Genomic DNA, 15530 nt, shown 5'->3' on the forward strand with positions numbered 1-15530 from the left:
AACAAGTTAGGAACTAATGGAATATTTAAAAGCCAGTGAGTATTCTTAATTGATTACAACTAATGCTCATGCTATTATTCATAATACAAAAGTTAGATATCCAAAATTAGGAAGAGAAATAATGTTATTTCAAGATGAAATTGTTAAAAAGAGTAGAAAAAAAGTCTTCAGAAAGGTGTTTTATAAACAAGTAGACTACAGAAAAGTAATATAGAAAGAAGAGAAGGGGAAACAAGAGGTATTTTTATGATGGGCTTATAAATCAAAGGACTTATCCTTAACTTCCCACAGAAGAAAGGTACTTTAATATTCATTTGTTAAAATTTAAAAGTGACCCCCTAAATCTCTAAAAGGGACTATAATGAAAGATGGGTAATGCATGATAACAGGAAGAAATTTTTTCCTCTACAATACACATATTTTTTGATAATAATTTCCAAAATGACAAAAATAGGCGTGAAGTTACTTACTCTGCATGTTCTTGAATGAATTCTCTTACATAGAAGTACCGAAGACAAACTAAATCTTCATCCCATGGAATAAGATTAAAATAGAAAAACTTATACTGAAATATATACCCTTCCATTTTAAGAAAAGATTCATATGAAACTGTATATGAACCTCTGCATGTATAACCTATAAGCATGATTATTGGATACACTCCTTTAAAAGTTTCAAAGAACCAGAAGAGATTTTCAAAACTGCAACGTTTCTAACACTGTTTCTGAAACAGATATGGACACTGCATTGTTTGTTTAATTATATTTATGCTTCTGGGCTCCAAAATTCCTGCATCTACTATAATTTTGATTATTTTGTATCTGGACCAATAGCCATATCTTTCCAGATAATTCCTCAAGAAACTCTCACAGATTTCCTCTGAATAGTGTTGATGACTGCTATCTGCAATAATCAGCTTGTATGGCAGTAACTAAATTGCTTAAGACATGAGAAAAGAGTGAACTGGCACATTAGGATAAATGTTTAAATGTAAAAAAATGTTTAAATATTTCACATATTTCTAGTAAAAGTAAGTTTATGATCAACTTAGATTTTTCCCTATTGTCATGGTTAAGCTATTTTAAATGACAACAAGAAATAGGAAATAGGAAACGTAGTCCTGTTTTACAAACTTTATGTAGTCTTGAAATATTATTTCATGGAAGAAATGTTTTCTTTGTAAGAAGAATAAAGCTGGCATATTTTAATTTCAACACACCACTTGCAGTCACAGCATTAGTGACATTACAAAAGTCAAAGGAGACTCATTAATGCTCATAGAAAAAAGACAGATGACCAGTACCTAAAGCTCACTCCTTAAAATGAAAATCCAATTATGACATCTAAATACTAATAATAAAACAGCATTCTTTCAATAGAGTAATATGCATTCCAAAATTTCAAAATATTTTTTGCACATTTCTTTAAGTACAATGTCTCCTACAATCGGAGTCACTGGAACCAACTGCCCTGCTGTTTATTTTTATCTATCAGTTCAAAGTCAATATAATGACAAGAGTGAAAAACAACTTTAAATTGCTATAAAAGTAGTTTTGACTTCACAGAACTTCCAGAAATTTTCTGTTAGGACCGCCAGTGTTGAGAACTGTTCGTTTGAAGGATGTTTTCTCATGTAATACATTCCAAATTGGATGAGCTCTTAACATATTTAGTTTATTTTGCATTTGGCCAGAAGTTACTAGAGACAGTATAAAAAAAAAAAATCCTTATATATCTGACACAAACTTCCTTGCATATAGGTTACAAAGAATTGGAGAAGCACGTCATCCAAACTGGTAGAGAATGAAGGCTTCTCATGTTAAGAATGCTACACAATGGTATCTGCTTTATAAGACACCAGTGTGGGGGCACCTGGGTGGCTCAGTGGGTTAAAGCCTCTGCCTTCGGCTCAGGTCATGATCCCAGAGTCCTGGCATCGAGCCTGGCATCGGGCTCTCTGCTCAGCAGGGAGCCTGATTCTTCCTCTCTCTGCCTACTTGTGATCTCTGTCTGTCAAATGTATATATAAAATCTTAAAAAAAAAAGATAAAAGACACCAGCTTGTGAATCACTATATTGAAGACCTGAAACTATTACTACACTGTATGTTAACTCACTGAAATTTAAATAAAAACTAAAGAAAAAAAGAACATCAAAAGACCCTAGCTTGGAATGCTGCTATTCAATTCATCTAAGACTGCCCATATAAAGTTTTGGAGAGCTCTTCCATTAATAGTGGGAGAGTCCTACCACATTGAGCCTCTTGATAAAGAACTGAAGATAAGTGAGTAAATGAAAGCAAACAAACATGCCTTAAGTGCATATAAATGAAGTGGGCTATATACTGGAAAAATCCCAGAGTGCTGTTGGTGATCTTGTTTATACACATCTACTTTGCCCTCCATACCTAGGCCACTGAGTGAACACATTCTGCATAGACCCGTGTAAGAGTTTCCACATCTATATGGTGAGATAAAAATCATGCAACTCTTTGAAATTCTAATTTCCCTAAATTTGAGTAAATATAAACTAGTACAACTATTAATATTATTAAATATTTTACATTAAGATTACCATGGATATTTCATGTACTAGAAATGGTAAACATCAAAGAAATGTATTAGCTAAGGACTATAATGCAGAATATCCTGGACTACTAGTTCACTCTGTTATTCAGGGAATTTTGTGAAAAATAGCCCATCAATATAGAGCACCAGTTATTATACTTACATAAGAAAACACTACCTATTATATATCTAAATTAATAATGTGAGTATATTTCTCCTTTTGAAGATTATTCATTAAAATCGAGGAGATTCCCCCCCCACCAAAGACCATATTCTTCTAAAAGGCAATATGCCATGAAGTATTTAATTTTGTTTACCTAGTACTTAAAGTGCAGTTTGATAGTATAGGTACTGAAGTAAGTGGTGTAACACTGGAGATGTTTAATAGAATTTTAGTATGTAAGAGTTTTAGAGACTTTTAGCAGGCTTGATTTTCTAGAGCAGTTTTAGGTTTACGTAAAAATTGAATGCAAAGTGGAACTGTCATAAAACCCTCTGCTCTCCACCTTCCCCCCTTTCTCCTATTAATATCTAGTTAATAGTTAAAAGATAATGGTGTCTTGAGTAAGACTGGGAGTCATGAGGTTGGTGAGACGTGGTCACATTTGTGACATATTAGAAATAAGAGACTTCAAGAATGTGTGTTTTGATTTTATATGAGGTAGGGGAGAAAGAAGAGCTAAAAATGACTTAGCTATTTTGCCTGAGCACAGGAATAGCTAGAGAAGCAAATTTGAAGATAAAAAATTGAGAGCGATCAACATAAAGATGGATTCGAAGCCACAAGGATTAAAGATAACCTCTCTGGGGTGAGCGCAGCAAAAACAGAATAAGCTAAAAGATAACTTTGAAAACCTTCATAAATGCCAAATTGGAGACATGAAGAAAAAATCAACAAGATTGAGATAAGCAAGTAGAGCAGAAGGTGAAATGCAAGAAACACTGTTTTTTCCAGAATCCATGTGAGTATACTACCTTAAGAAGGTGAACAACTGGATGTGTCAAATCATGATATTTTTCAGAAAGATGAAGACTGAGAATGAACCATTGACTTTAAGTATGTGGGAAACATTTGTGATCTTGACATCTTTCCTTTTAGTAAAGAGGAAGTAGTTACAATATCACTGATGGTATTTAAAAAGAGAATGAAGTAAAGCTAAGTAAATATATTTCTTCCAAGGTTTTTGTTGTGAAGGGATGGAGTGAAATTTTTAGTAGCAGCAATGGAATATGTGCTTAAAGGAACCTGATTTGTTTAGAATGTTTTATATATAAAATCTTTATTCATCTATGTGTATAAATACATGTATGTTTCTATGTGTATATTCACATATATACCATACCTACATCTCAGATATATATATATTTATCAGATGTATATCTGTTACTGAGATATATAATCACAGATATGTATATATATCACCATTGTTGCATTTTTTTTTTTAACTTTTTATTTTTTATAAACATATATTTTTATCCCCAGGGGTACAGGTCTGTGAATCACCAGGTTTACACACTTCACAGCACTCACCAAAGCACATACCCTCCCCAATGTCCATAATCCCACCCCCTTCTCCCAAACCCCCTCCCCCCAGCAACCCTCAGTTTGTTTTGTGAGATTAAGAGTCACTTATGGTTTGTCTCCCTCCCAATCCCATCTTGTTTCATTTATTCTTCTCCTACCCACTTAAGCCTCCATGTGGCATCACCACTTCCTCATATCAGGGAGATCATATGATAGTTGTCTTTCTCTGCTTGACTTATTTCGCTAAGCATGATACGCTCTAGTTCCATCCATGTTGTCGCAAATGGCAAGATTTCATTTCTTTTGATGGCTGCATAGTATTCCATTGTGTATATATACCACATCTTCTTGATCCATTCATCTGTGGATGGACATCTAGGTTCTTTCCATAGTTTGGCTATTGTGGACATTGCTGCTATAAACATTCGGGTGCATGTGCCCCTTTGGATCACTACATTTGTATCTTTAGGGTAAATACCCAATAGTGCAATTGCTGGGTCATAGGGCAGTTCTATTTTCAACATTCTGAGGAACCTCCATGCTGTTTTCCAGAGTGGCTGCACCAGCTTGCATTCCCACCAACAGTGTAGGAGGGTTCCCCTTTCTCCACATCCTCGCCAGCATCTGTCATTTCCTGACTTGTTGATTTTAGCCATTCTGACTGGTGTGAGGTGATATCTCATTGTGGTTTTGATTTGTATTTCCCTGATGCCGAGTGATATGGAGCACTTTTTCATGTGTCTGTTGGCCATCTGGATGTCTTCTTTGCAGAAATGTCTGTTCATGTCCTCTGCCCATTTCTTGATTGGATTATTTGTTCTTTGGGTGTTGAGTTTGCTAAGTTCTTTATAGATTCTGGACACTAGTCCTTTATCTGATATGTCATTTGCAAATATCTTCTCCCATTCTGTCAGTTGTCTTTTGATTTTGTTAACTGTTTCCTTTGCTGTGCAAAAGCTTTTGATCTTGATGAAATCCCAATAGTTCATTTTTTCCCTTGCTTCCCTTGCCTTTTGCGTTGTTCCTAGGAAGATGTTGCTGCGGCAGAGGTCGAAGAGGTTGCTGCCTGTGTTCTCCTCAAGGATTTTGATGGATTCCTTTCGCACATTGAGGTCCTTCATCCATTTTGAGTCTATTTTTGTGTGTGGTGTAAGGAAATGGTCCAATTTCATTTTTCTACATGTGGCTGTCCAATTTTCCCAGCACCATTTATTGAAGAGGCTGTCTTTTTTCCATTGGACATTCTTTCCTGCTTTGTCGAAGATGAGTTGACCATAGATTTGAGGGTCTATTTCTGGGCTCTCTATTCTGTTCCATTGATCTATGTGTCTGTTTTTGTGCCAGTACCATGCTGTCTTGATGATGACAGCTTTGTAATAGAGCTTGAAGTCCGGAATTGTGATGCCACCCACGTTGGCTTTCTTTTTCAATATCCCTTTGGCTATTCGAGGTCTTTTCTGGTTCCATATACATTTTAGCATTATTTGTTCCATTTCTTTGAAAAAGATGGATGGTACTTTGATAGGAATTGCATTAAATGTGTAGATTGCTTTAGGTAGCATAGACATTTTCACAATATTTATTCTTCCAATCCAGGAGCATGGAACATTTTTCCATTTCTTTGTGTCTTCCTCAATTTCTTTCATGAGTACTTTATAGTTTTCTGAGTATAGATTCTGTGTCTCTTTGGTTAGGTTTATTCCTAGGTATCTTATGGTTTTGGATGCAATTGTAAATGGGATTGACTCCTTAATATCTCTTTCTTCTGTCTTGCTGTTGGTGTAGAGAAATGCAACTGATTTCTGTGCATTGATTTTATATCCTGACACTTTACTGAATTGTTGCATTTTTATGTCATCATTTTACCATTGCCACTTAATTAGGACCTGGTACTTGGTAAGAACTCAGTACAGTATCCTTTCATGCATTATGAAAGGATACTATAGTATACATCATGTGTAGGATGAATGACAATTCACTTATTGGTATTTTATGTCATAGCCCTTATCTGTCAATCATAGAAATATTGCACATATGTACTATTTAAGGAAAAATAAATTCTGTCTTTGAATATGGAATACTCTATTCCACATATGGAATATGGAAGTAGTTTTAATTTGACTAAAATTTAAAGATTACCTTCTCCATCAATCTGCCACTAGTCTGAAATTTTGCCGATGTCATAAAGTATAAAACTGCACACTGAACAAGATTTTAAACTGCCAGAGCTTTAAAGTTAAAAAGTTAATGTTCCAAATGATTTACACTTGGACATAGCATGCAAAACCATCAAAATGCGTCTTGCCTGTTGCATGTAGACAATTCTATTTTAAAAGTGCATACATTGAAATAATAAAAATTGAGTACCTATGAAGGGTATGTGCTTATGTTACGGCAATCATGAAAATTTTAAAATGTGCTTTACGCTGTTTTATGATTTTTAGAGTTGGAAAAATATTTTAATAAAGTCAGGAAGCAAACTGTTTCCATAGGATCATGGAGATAAAAAACACCTGCTAAAATCATTTAACCCATCATGTTGCCTCAAACAATGGGTCCAGTAGTCCACCTCTAATGAAGGAACTCTATTTATAAAGACCTTGGAGCCCTGTTTAATGTCTCTGAGAGGACATTACAAAAGAGTTATGGAAAATTTGATGGATTTAAAAATTTTGAATAGTATGAGATTATATTAACTTTGAATTAAAGTTCTAATGAATAATGCTAGAAGTGGTAGTTGAACCTCATTTAATCCTACTCTGTCAGTTCATGATTGACATAGTTGAGGAACAGAAAGACTGAACCTGTTTTAAAACACCACCCAAGTGAGTGGGACCTCCCAGACCACCTTCTCATACCTTCCACCTCACATATGCTTATTTTTATTGTATATTTGGATGCTATTTCTGTAATTCTCTTTTTCTAGAATATAAGTTCTTGGAGAATTGGGACTATAGATATATTTCTATGTATAAAGTAGAAAAAATAACAAATACACAGGAGAATAAATGTGACATAATGTTTTGGGGTCCCTAGGTGTCAGTTTGGAGTCCTTAACAAATTCTCAGTCTCTGCCTCCTTCTCTTCTCCCACCTCCAGCACTAATATATTTTCATATTTATTTTCTAGAGATTTTCCTGGCTTTAGTAAAAAAGACCTTAAGGAACCCAGGATTACCACTCTGAAACATTTGTTGGTCATTTGTCTTTTCACAGCCTCTAAAGTGTTCTGCTTCATTCTGAGATCAAGACATCAGATCAAGCTGTCTCTCAGCTTTGGGACTGGGTCTTTTTCTTGATACACTGCTGAGAATTCCAGTTCCTTTTTACCTGGGACCCTGACTGATCACAGCTGTCTTCTCTGTCAACAAGAGTTCTCTGCTTTAGAAACCCCATACAAGAAGGTTTGATGAGGGATGATGACAACTGTATGCTACCTTCAAGGACTCCCTGCTCCTGAATTCTTCAGAATCATGTTTGGAACACCCCTTTTAGAATTATCTTGTGTGGGCTGCCTACCAAAATAATTTTAAGCTAGGTTTGACATTCTAGCTCTGGCTTACCTCCATCGTGACATGTGCTGATTTATGGATCTCAACCCTTACTCAGCTCAACTCTCTGACTCTTCGAGAGTTATGTCCAATTGTATCCTGAAATATGATAATCAGCCCTAGAACATACAAATTGGAATTTGATGCACTTTAACTCTGAAAAAATGATTTTGATTTATGGAGCATGACACCAAAAAGATGGCAAAAGAAGTCATTCCTAACTTTGTTCCCCCACACAAGAAGAATAACAACTATTTGTGGACAAAACACCACTGAGAGAATCCTGGAACATGGGAATAAGGCTGAAGCACCACCTTGCAGCACAGACAGTAAGACAGACTGGTTTAGAAAATAGGAAGAATGGCTACTAGAACCTAAAGAAGCTCTAATAACTGATTGTAAAGAAATGGAGATATGTGAACTGTCAGACAAAAATTCAGAATAATACTCTTAAAAAACTGTAGTAAACTTACAAGAATACATAGCTAAATAAAATTAGGAATATAATGAATCAACAAAATGAGAAATTTGACAAAGAAACAGAAACCACAAAAATGTGAGAAATTCTGGAGTTCAAAATCACAACTGAACTGAAGAATTCAATGGAGAACCTCAGAAGCAGACTTGACCCTGCTGAAGAAAACAGCAATGACCTGGAAGATAAGGCATTTCAAATTATCCACAAAAGCAAAAAGAAAAAAAGAAGAAACCCTTGAGACACAATGGAGAAAACAACAACAAAACAAAACAAAAAACCCCAATATTCACATTATGGGAATTCCAAAGCAATAAATGCCTGAAAACTTTGCAAACCTGCAAAGAGAGAAAAAGGCATCCAGATCCAAGAGACCTAAAGGATCCCAAATGGATTGAACTCAAACAGGGCTACACCAAGACACATAATTGTCAAATCAAAGACAGCTAAATTTTAAAAGCAGCAAGAGAGAAGTTACATACAAGGGAAACTTGTAAGACTACTGATAGATTTCTCGAGAAACTCTTCAGCCCAGAAGAGAATGGGATGACATATTTCAAAATATTGAAAGAAAATGACTTTCAGAGACAAATGCTAAAGAAATTCATCCCCACTAGCAAAAAGAAATTCCATGAGTGGAAATAAAAAGATGTAAGTTAACATTGTAAAAACATAAGGCAGTATCAAACTCACTGGTAATGGTAAATATATAGTCAAAGTTGGATTCATTAATATGGTAATGGTGGTACATTAACTACTTAACAACTCTAGTTTAAAATTCAAAAAAGTTGGGGTGCCTGGGTGACTCAGTGGGTTAAGCCGCTACCTTCGGCTCAGGTCAGGATCTCAAGGTCCCAGGATTAAGTCCCACATTGGGCTCTCTGCTCAGCAGGGAGCATGCTTCCCTTCCTCTCTCTCTGCCTGCCTCTCGCCTACTTGTGATCTCTCTCTGTCAAATAAATAAGTAAAATCTTTAAAAAAATTTTTTTTAAAGTTAAAATAACCATAACCATATTAAACTGTTATTGTGCAATATAAAAAACATGTAAACTGTAACACCAACAACCTAAAATGTGAGGGCGAGGAGAAGTAAAAGTTCAAAGCTTAGGTATTAGTTTAAAAATAGGGTGTTATAATTTAAAAATATTTTAGGTAACCCTCATTATAGCCATAAGGGAAACACCTGGAGTAGTCACACATAAGAATATGATAAAGAAGTCCATGCATAATCTCACATGGCATCAAAACACACACATACACACACACACGGTAGCAGGATAAGAAATAAGAACAATGGACCTGCATGCCAGCCAGAAAACAATGAACAAAACAGCAATAGTAATTTCTTATTAATAATTACCTCAAGTAAAAACATTAAATTCTATAATCATAAGACACAGAATGGCTGAATGGATAAAAAAAAAAAAAGGTTAAATGATATGTTGCATACAGGACACTGACTTTATCCTTAAAGATACACATTGAGTGAAGGAAAAAAAATAAGCAGAGATGGCTATCCAAATATTAAAGTAGACTTTAAAAATAGTATAAAGAGACAAGGAAAGTCATTATATAATATAAAAGGGTCAATATATCAAGAAGATATAATAATTGTTATTATCAATGTATCTAACATCAGAGAACCTAAATGCATAAAGCAAAGCTAGAAATAAATAGCAGTATAATAGTAGTTGGAAAATTTAATACCCCATTCCCAATAATGGACATGTCATTCAGGCAGATAACCTGTAAGAAAACTGTGAATTTGAATAATATTATAAACAATTTGATTTGGCAATAGCAGAATACATATTCTTAGATTCACATGAACATCTTCTAAGATAGACCATAGGTTAGGCCACAAAATAAATATTAGCAAATTTGAGAAGATTGAAATCATACTCTCAAAAGATATCAAAAGTCTTCTATCACCACCACTAGTATAAAACTAGAAATCAACAGAATTAATTTCAATGTATTTGTCAATTTTCCAATAGTTTTATGAGTAACCAATGGATCAAAGAATAAGTTAAAGAGGGAAACAAAGCATTTTGATATGAACAAAAATTAAAACACAAATAACCAGGGTACCTGGGTGATTCAGTCATTTAAACATCTGACTCTAGTGATGAGCATTAGGTTCTGGTCATGATCTCAGGGTTGTGAGACTGAGCCCATCAGGCTCTGTCTGGTCTTGGGGTGGAGTCTGTTTAGGATTCTATCCCTCTTACCCTCCCGTTGACTGCTCGCTCTCTCTCTCTCTCTCTCAGGCTAACAAATAAAACTTAAAAAAAGGGGGGGGGGACACAAATATGAAAATGTATGGGATGCAGCAAGAGACAGGTCTTAGTGGAAACTTCATAACAATAAATGTCTACATTAAGAAGCAAGAAAGATCCCAAACAACCTAATTCTATACCATAAAGAACTAGAAAAAGAAGAAACTGAGCCTAATGTTAGTAGAAGAAAGGAGGTAATGAAAAAATGAAATAGGGAAAAGAAAATCAGTAGGTGAGACTAACCAAGCTAAGAGTTGGTTCTTTGCGAAGATAAACAAAATTGACAAAATCTTATCTAGACTAACCAAGGGAGGGGGAAGAAAAATACAACCCAAATCAACAAAAGGAAACATTACAAATGACATCACAGAAATGCAAAGAATCTTGACTTTACTATGAACAACTGTCCTCCAGCAAACTGGACAACCTAGAATAAATGGAAAAAATTCTTAGAACCAAACCACCAAGACTGACTTAGGAAGAAAGAGAATGTCAGAATCAATCATTTAATAATAACAAGATTGAATCAGTAATCAAAAATCTCCCAATGATGAAAAACCCAAGATCAAATGGTTTCCATACTCATTTTCTCAGGCCATCATCATCCTGATACCAAAGCCAGAGAAAGACACTATCAGAAAACAACAGAACAATATTCCTTATAAATATAGATGCAAAAATTCTCAGTGAAACACCAGCAGACTAAATTCAGCAGCACATTAAAAGGATCATTCACTTCAATCAAGTAGAATTACACATGGGATGCCAGGATGGTTTGACATAATCAGATCAAGCAATCTGATACATTACATTAATAGAATGAAAGAAAACATTGTGCAGTCATCTCAATAGACACATCTGAGAAAATGAAACACCCATTCATGATTAAAAACTCTAAACAAATTAGGTACAAAAGGAATGTACCTAAATGTAATAAAGGCCGTATCTGATAAGTCCACAGCTTTCATCATACTAAATGATGAAATGTTCATTTTTCTCTCAAAACAGGAATAAAACAAGTGTGCCCATTCTCACTACTTCATTCATCATAACACCAGATGTCCTAGCTTGAGCAACCAACTAAGAAAAAGAAAGGCATGAGAACTAGAATGGAAGAAGTAAAATTATCTCTATTTGCAGGTGACATAATTTTATGTAGGGCTAATCCTAAAAACTCCAAAAACTCCTTTAGATCTAATCAATAAATTCAATACAGTTTCAGGATACAAAATTAACATACAAAAATTGGTAGCATTTCCAGACATTAACAACAAATTATCTGGAAAAAAATCCCATTTACAATAGCATCAAAAACAATAAAATATTTAGGAATGAACCTAGCCAAGGAGGGAAAATATCTCTGTCTAAAAACTATGAGATGTTAAATAAAAGACACAAATAAATAGAAAAGTAATCCTATGTTCATACATTGGAAGAATTAATATTGTTCATACTACCAAAAGCAAAGTTCAGTATAATCACTGTAATGATTTGAATATGATTATTTACAGAAGTAGAAAAAACAATTATAAAACTTATATGGAATCACAGAAGATTCCAAATAGCCAAAAGAATCCTGAAAGAACAAAGGGGGAGGCCTCACACTTCTTGATTTTAAGCTGTACTAATCAATACCATATGGTACTGGCATAAAAACAGACAGTAGATCAATGGAACAGAATTGAGAGCCTAGAAATAAACCCAAGCATATAGTCAACTTATATTTGAAGGGAGATAAGAATATTCAGTGGAGAAAGACAATCTTTTCAAAAAATCATGTTGGAAAAACTGGATAGTCTCAAGTAAATGAATGAAGGTTAAACTATCTTAAAAAACTTACATAGATTAACTAGAAATGGATTAAATATTTAAATAGAAGACCTGAGCCATGTAACTCCTTAAAGAAAACATGGGAATAAAAGCTCCTTGACATGGTCTTGGCACTGATTTTTTAGATATGATACTTAAAACACAAGCAAAAAATAAAACAAGTAAAACCACATAAAACTAAAGAGCTCCTGCACAGCAAAAGAAACAAAATGAAAAACAATGAGAATGGGATAAAAGTATTTGCAAATCATATCTGAGAAGGTGTTAATAACCAAAGTATACAAAACCACCTACAACTCAATATATACTATTTAAAAATATTTATATAAATCTTCATAAAAATTATGTTCATTCAATACTTTAAAAATATTTATTGTGCTTTCCCTAAAATTCTCAGTATTGGTGATACAAGGAAAAACTGAATATTCATCAATTTCTACTATAGGAAACATCTTGTGCTTGTAATTATTATTCATGTATCTTTATTCAAATTAGCCCAGCTTATATATGTACGAAAGCATAAAATCAGGTATATTTATCCATCTTGAATTTTTAAAAAAATCTACGTACTCTTTTCTGCCCCCAAAAGGAAAAACAAACCTGTTCAATATTTCTTGATAATTTGTTCCAGTATAAATTTTTGTTTTATATTTATAGTCATAGAATTTTTGCCAATTGCAACATGAATGTTTCTAGAATGTATAATGCTAAGTGAAATAAGCCAGTCAGAGAAAGACAAATACCATGTAATTTCACTCATATGTTGTATTTAAGAAATAAGGGAAAATACATACAAAAACAAGACTCAACTATAGCGAACTGATGTTTACCAGAAGGGAGGTGGGTGGATGAAGCAGGTGAAGGGGATTAAGAGTAAACTTATCATGATGAGCACGGAGTCATTTAAAGAATTTTGAATCACTATATTGTAAACCTGAAACTAATGTACCAACATATGTTAACTATGCTAGAATTGAATTTTTTTTTAATTTCATAGGCTTAAAGCTCTGAGTTTTTAAATACAAGTAGTCGTTCCTTTTAAAGATTGTTCAAGATTAAGCAGCCCTAAAAATAAATAATTTAACTTTCTATATTCGTTAGGTAACCAAAGTATCTTATAATAAAGCTCTGACAAATCTTTGAAAAAGATACAATTTAAAATATCACTGGTGAAAACTAGTATGGTCTTTATTTTAGAAAGTTAGAAAGTATTTAAATCTAAATCTACCTTTGACATTTGTTTTCTTTTGAACGTAAGTTCAATCCCCTAGAGAGGTCACTATTTCCCTTTATATATTGTGTATAAGAAAATGTAGAATTTTATTCCTGCAACATGATGAACTGTTCCTTGTTTTATTTTCATTTCACTGCAACATTATTTGAACTATTTTATTATTGAAATCAATTCTGATTTTTGCATGAAGAGAACATTCTCATTAGAATAGGAAAAAAATGTCTCTGCGTGTTCCCTCTGAATGGCTCACCAGAAATATGGAACACCAGTCTTCTATCAAAATGCTTGGTAATCAAACATGAAAGCCAAGATACTGAATAATATTTTCTCTTTAAATTTTCATTTGCAGGGAAAAATAGCTGAACCCACATATTAAGTATTATCACCATGTAAAACTATGATAATATATAAAAACAATATGTTTTTACATATTTTAACAATACCCTAGTTGGTATCTTAACTCTTCCTTACCCGTCTCTGATCATGGTCTTGTCATTTACTTGCTTAAATCCCCAATTTTTGTAATTACTAGAATTACAGTACCTAATTTCAAAGTTGTAGTAAAACTTGCCTGAAATTATATTAATATTGATATTATAATGATTGCAGCCATTATAAGTTTATAATAAAAATTAGGTTAAATAGCATATGTTGAACACTGGGATATTCAATTAAGCACTGTTACATACTGGAACATTAAATGCTGAACATTTGACCCAAGACCTAGTTAGATCAGTTATGCATATTTTTTTCATATTTTAAGGTATAGTGTTTCTTTATTCTTTTCCAAGGTTGTATTAAAAAACCTACACACATTTCAGTGGTTAAATTTAGGTAGTGTTATACATTATTGTTCATTTTATAGATGAGGAACATGTATCCCATAGAGGCTAAATGATTAGTCCAAGATCACACCATTAGTAAATGAATACATCAGTTTACTTTCCTATCTAACTCCATTTCTTTATCTTGCCAACTATACCATACACTGTATTAAAATTTCAGAAGCTAGGGAGAGTTTATAATTTTCACCTGCCATTTTTAACATTATTCAATCACAGTCACAGATCTAGAAAATACTTTCTTTAAAAAAATCCCCTTCTCTAGTTTCACTAAGCATGTTTTTTAAAATTCCTCTGCATTATGGTGTGTTTGTGTAGTCTGCTGTTAAGTAGACCACTCCATGGTGCACCTACACAGATTGGCTCTGGCTGCTGTCCCAGTGAGCGAGGCCCAGCTGCACCCCTCTCTTGGCCCTTAGAAACAATCCTGCCACAAATACTCTGTACCTGGCCCCTCTCGGCTCCATGGGAATTTCCCTGGGGTATGGCCAGGAACAGGGTTAGCAGAAATCAAAACACATACATGTAAAACAGAGGACCTGGTGTGAAACAACATAAACACAGGACACACAAAAACCTCAATCATGGCTGCACATGGCAGGAGGAGAAAGGAGTGTGAGTATAAAAGGAAATGTGCAAGTAAAGACCATGGATTTGCATGGAAGAAAATGCGCCAAGAACTAAGTGAGATTAACTCAACCTTCAACACCAGAGTCCCAAAGAAGAAGAAAAAAAAAAAAGTTGCTCTCTACTGAGTTGTCTTTTAATAGAATGAGGTCTATCACTTCCATCAATTTTCATAGCATATATGAAATAGTCATAGAGCTGAAGGAGAGAGGATAAACTATCACATGTTCCTCAAAAGAAGAAATATATATAAGAGGCTAAAGGTTAAATTCCTAGATTGAATCTAGGAGAGGAAAAACAGAAGATCTTGGTCTAAACTTTTCCATAAAACCCAGAGAACATTTAGTTGAGGATACAGCGTGCGTACTAGGTTTGGTTTGTTATCAAGTTCCAAAGCGGAGCAAAAGTGCTACACAATGGAGAAGAACACGGTCATGATAAAGGATTGCAAAAAATGGTAACCTTCGAATTATCCAGGGAAAGTAGAAGGAAATTACTAGAGTGACTTAGATTAGAAATCTATGGAGACTGGGTTGCTGGACTTCTATTTGCATTGTTGTGTCTATAATGTCTTCATTTTAGAGCACTCCGGACAGCTCTA

This window comes from Mustela nivalis, assembly GCF_964662115.1.
Source record: "Mustela nivalis genome assembly, chromosome: 14".
Taxonomy (NCBI): Eukaryota; Metazoa; Chordata; class Mammalia; order Carnivora; family Mustelidae; genus Mustela; species Mustela nivalis.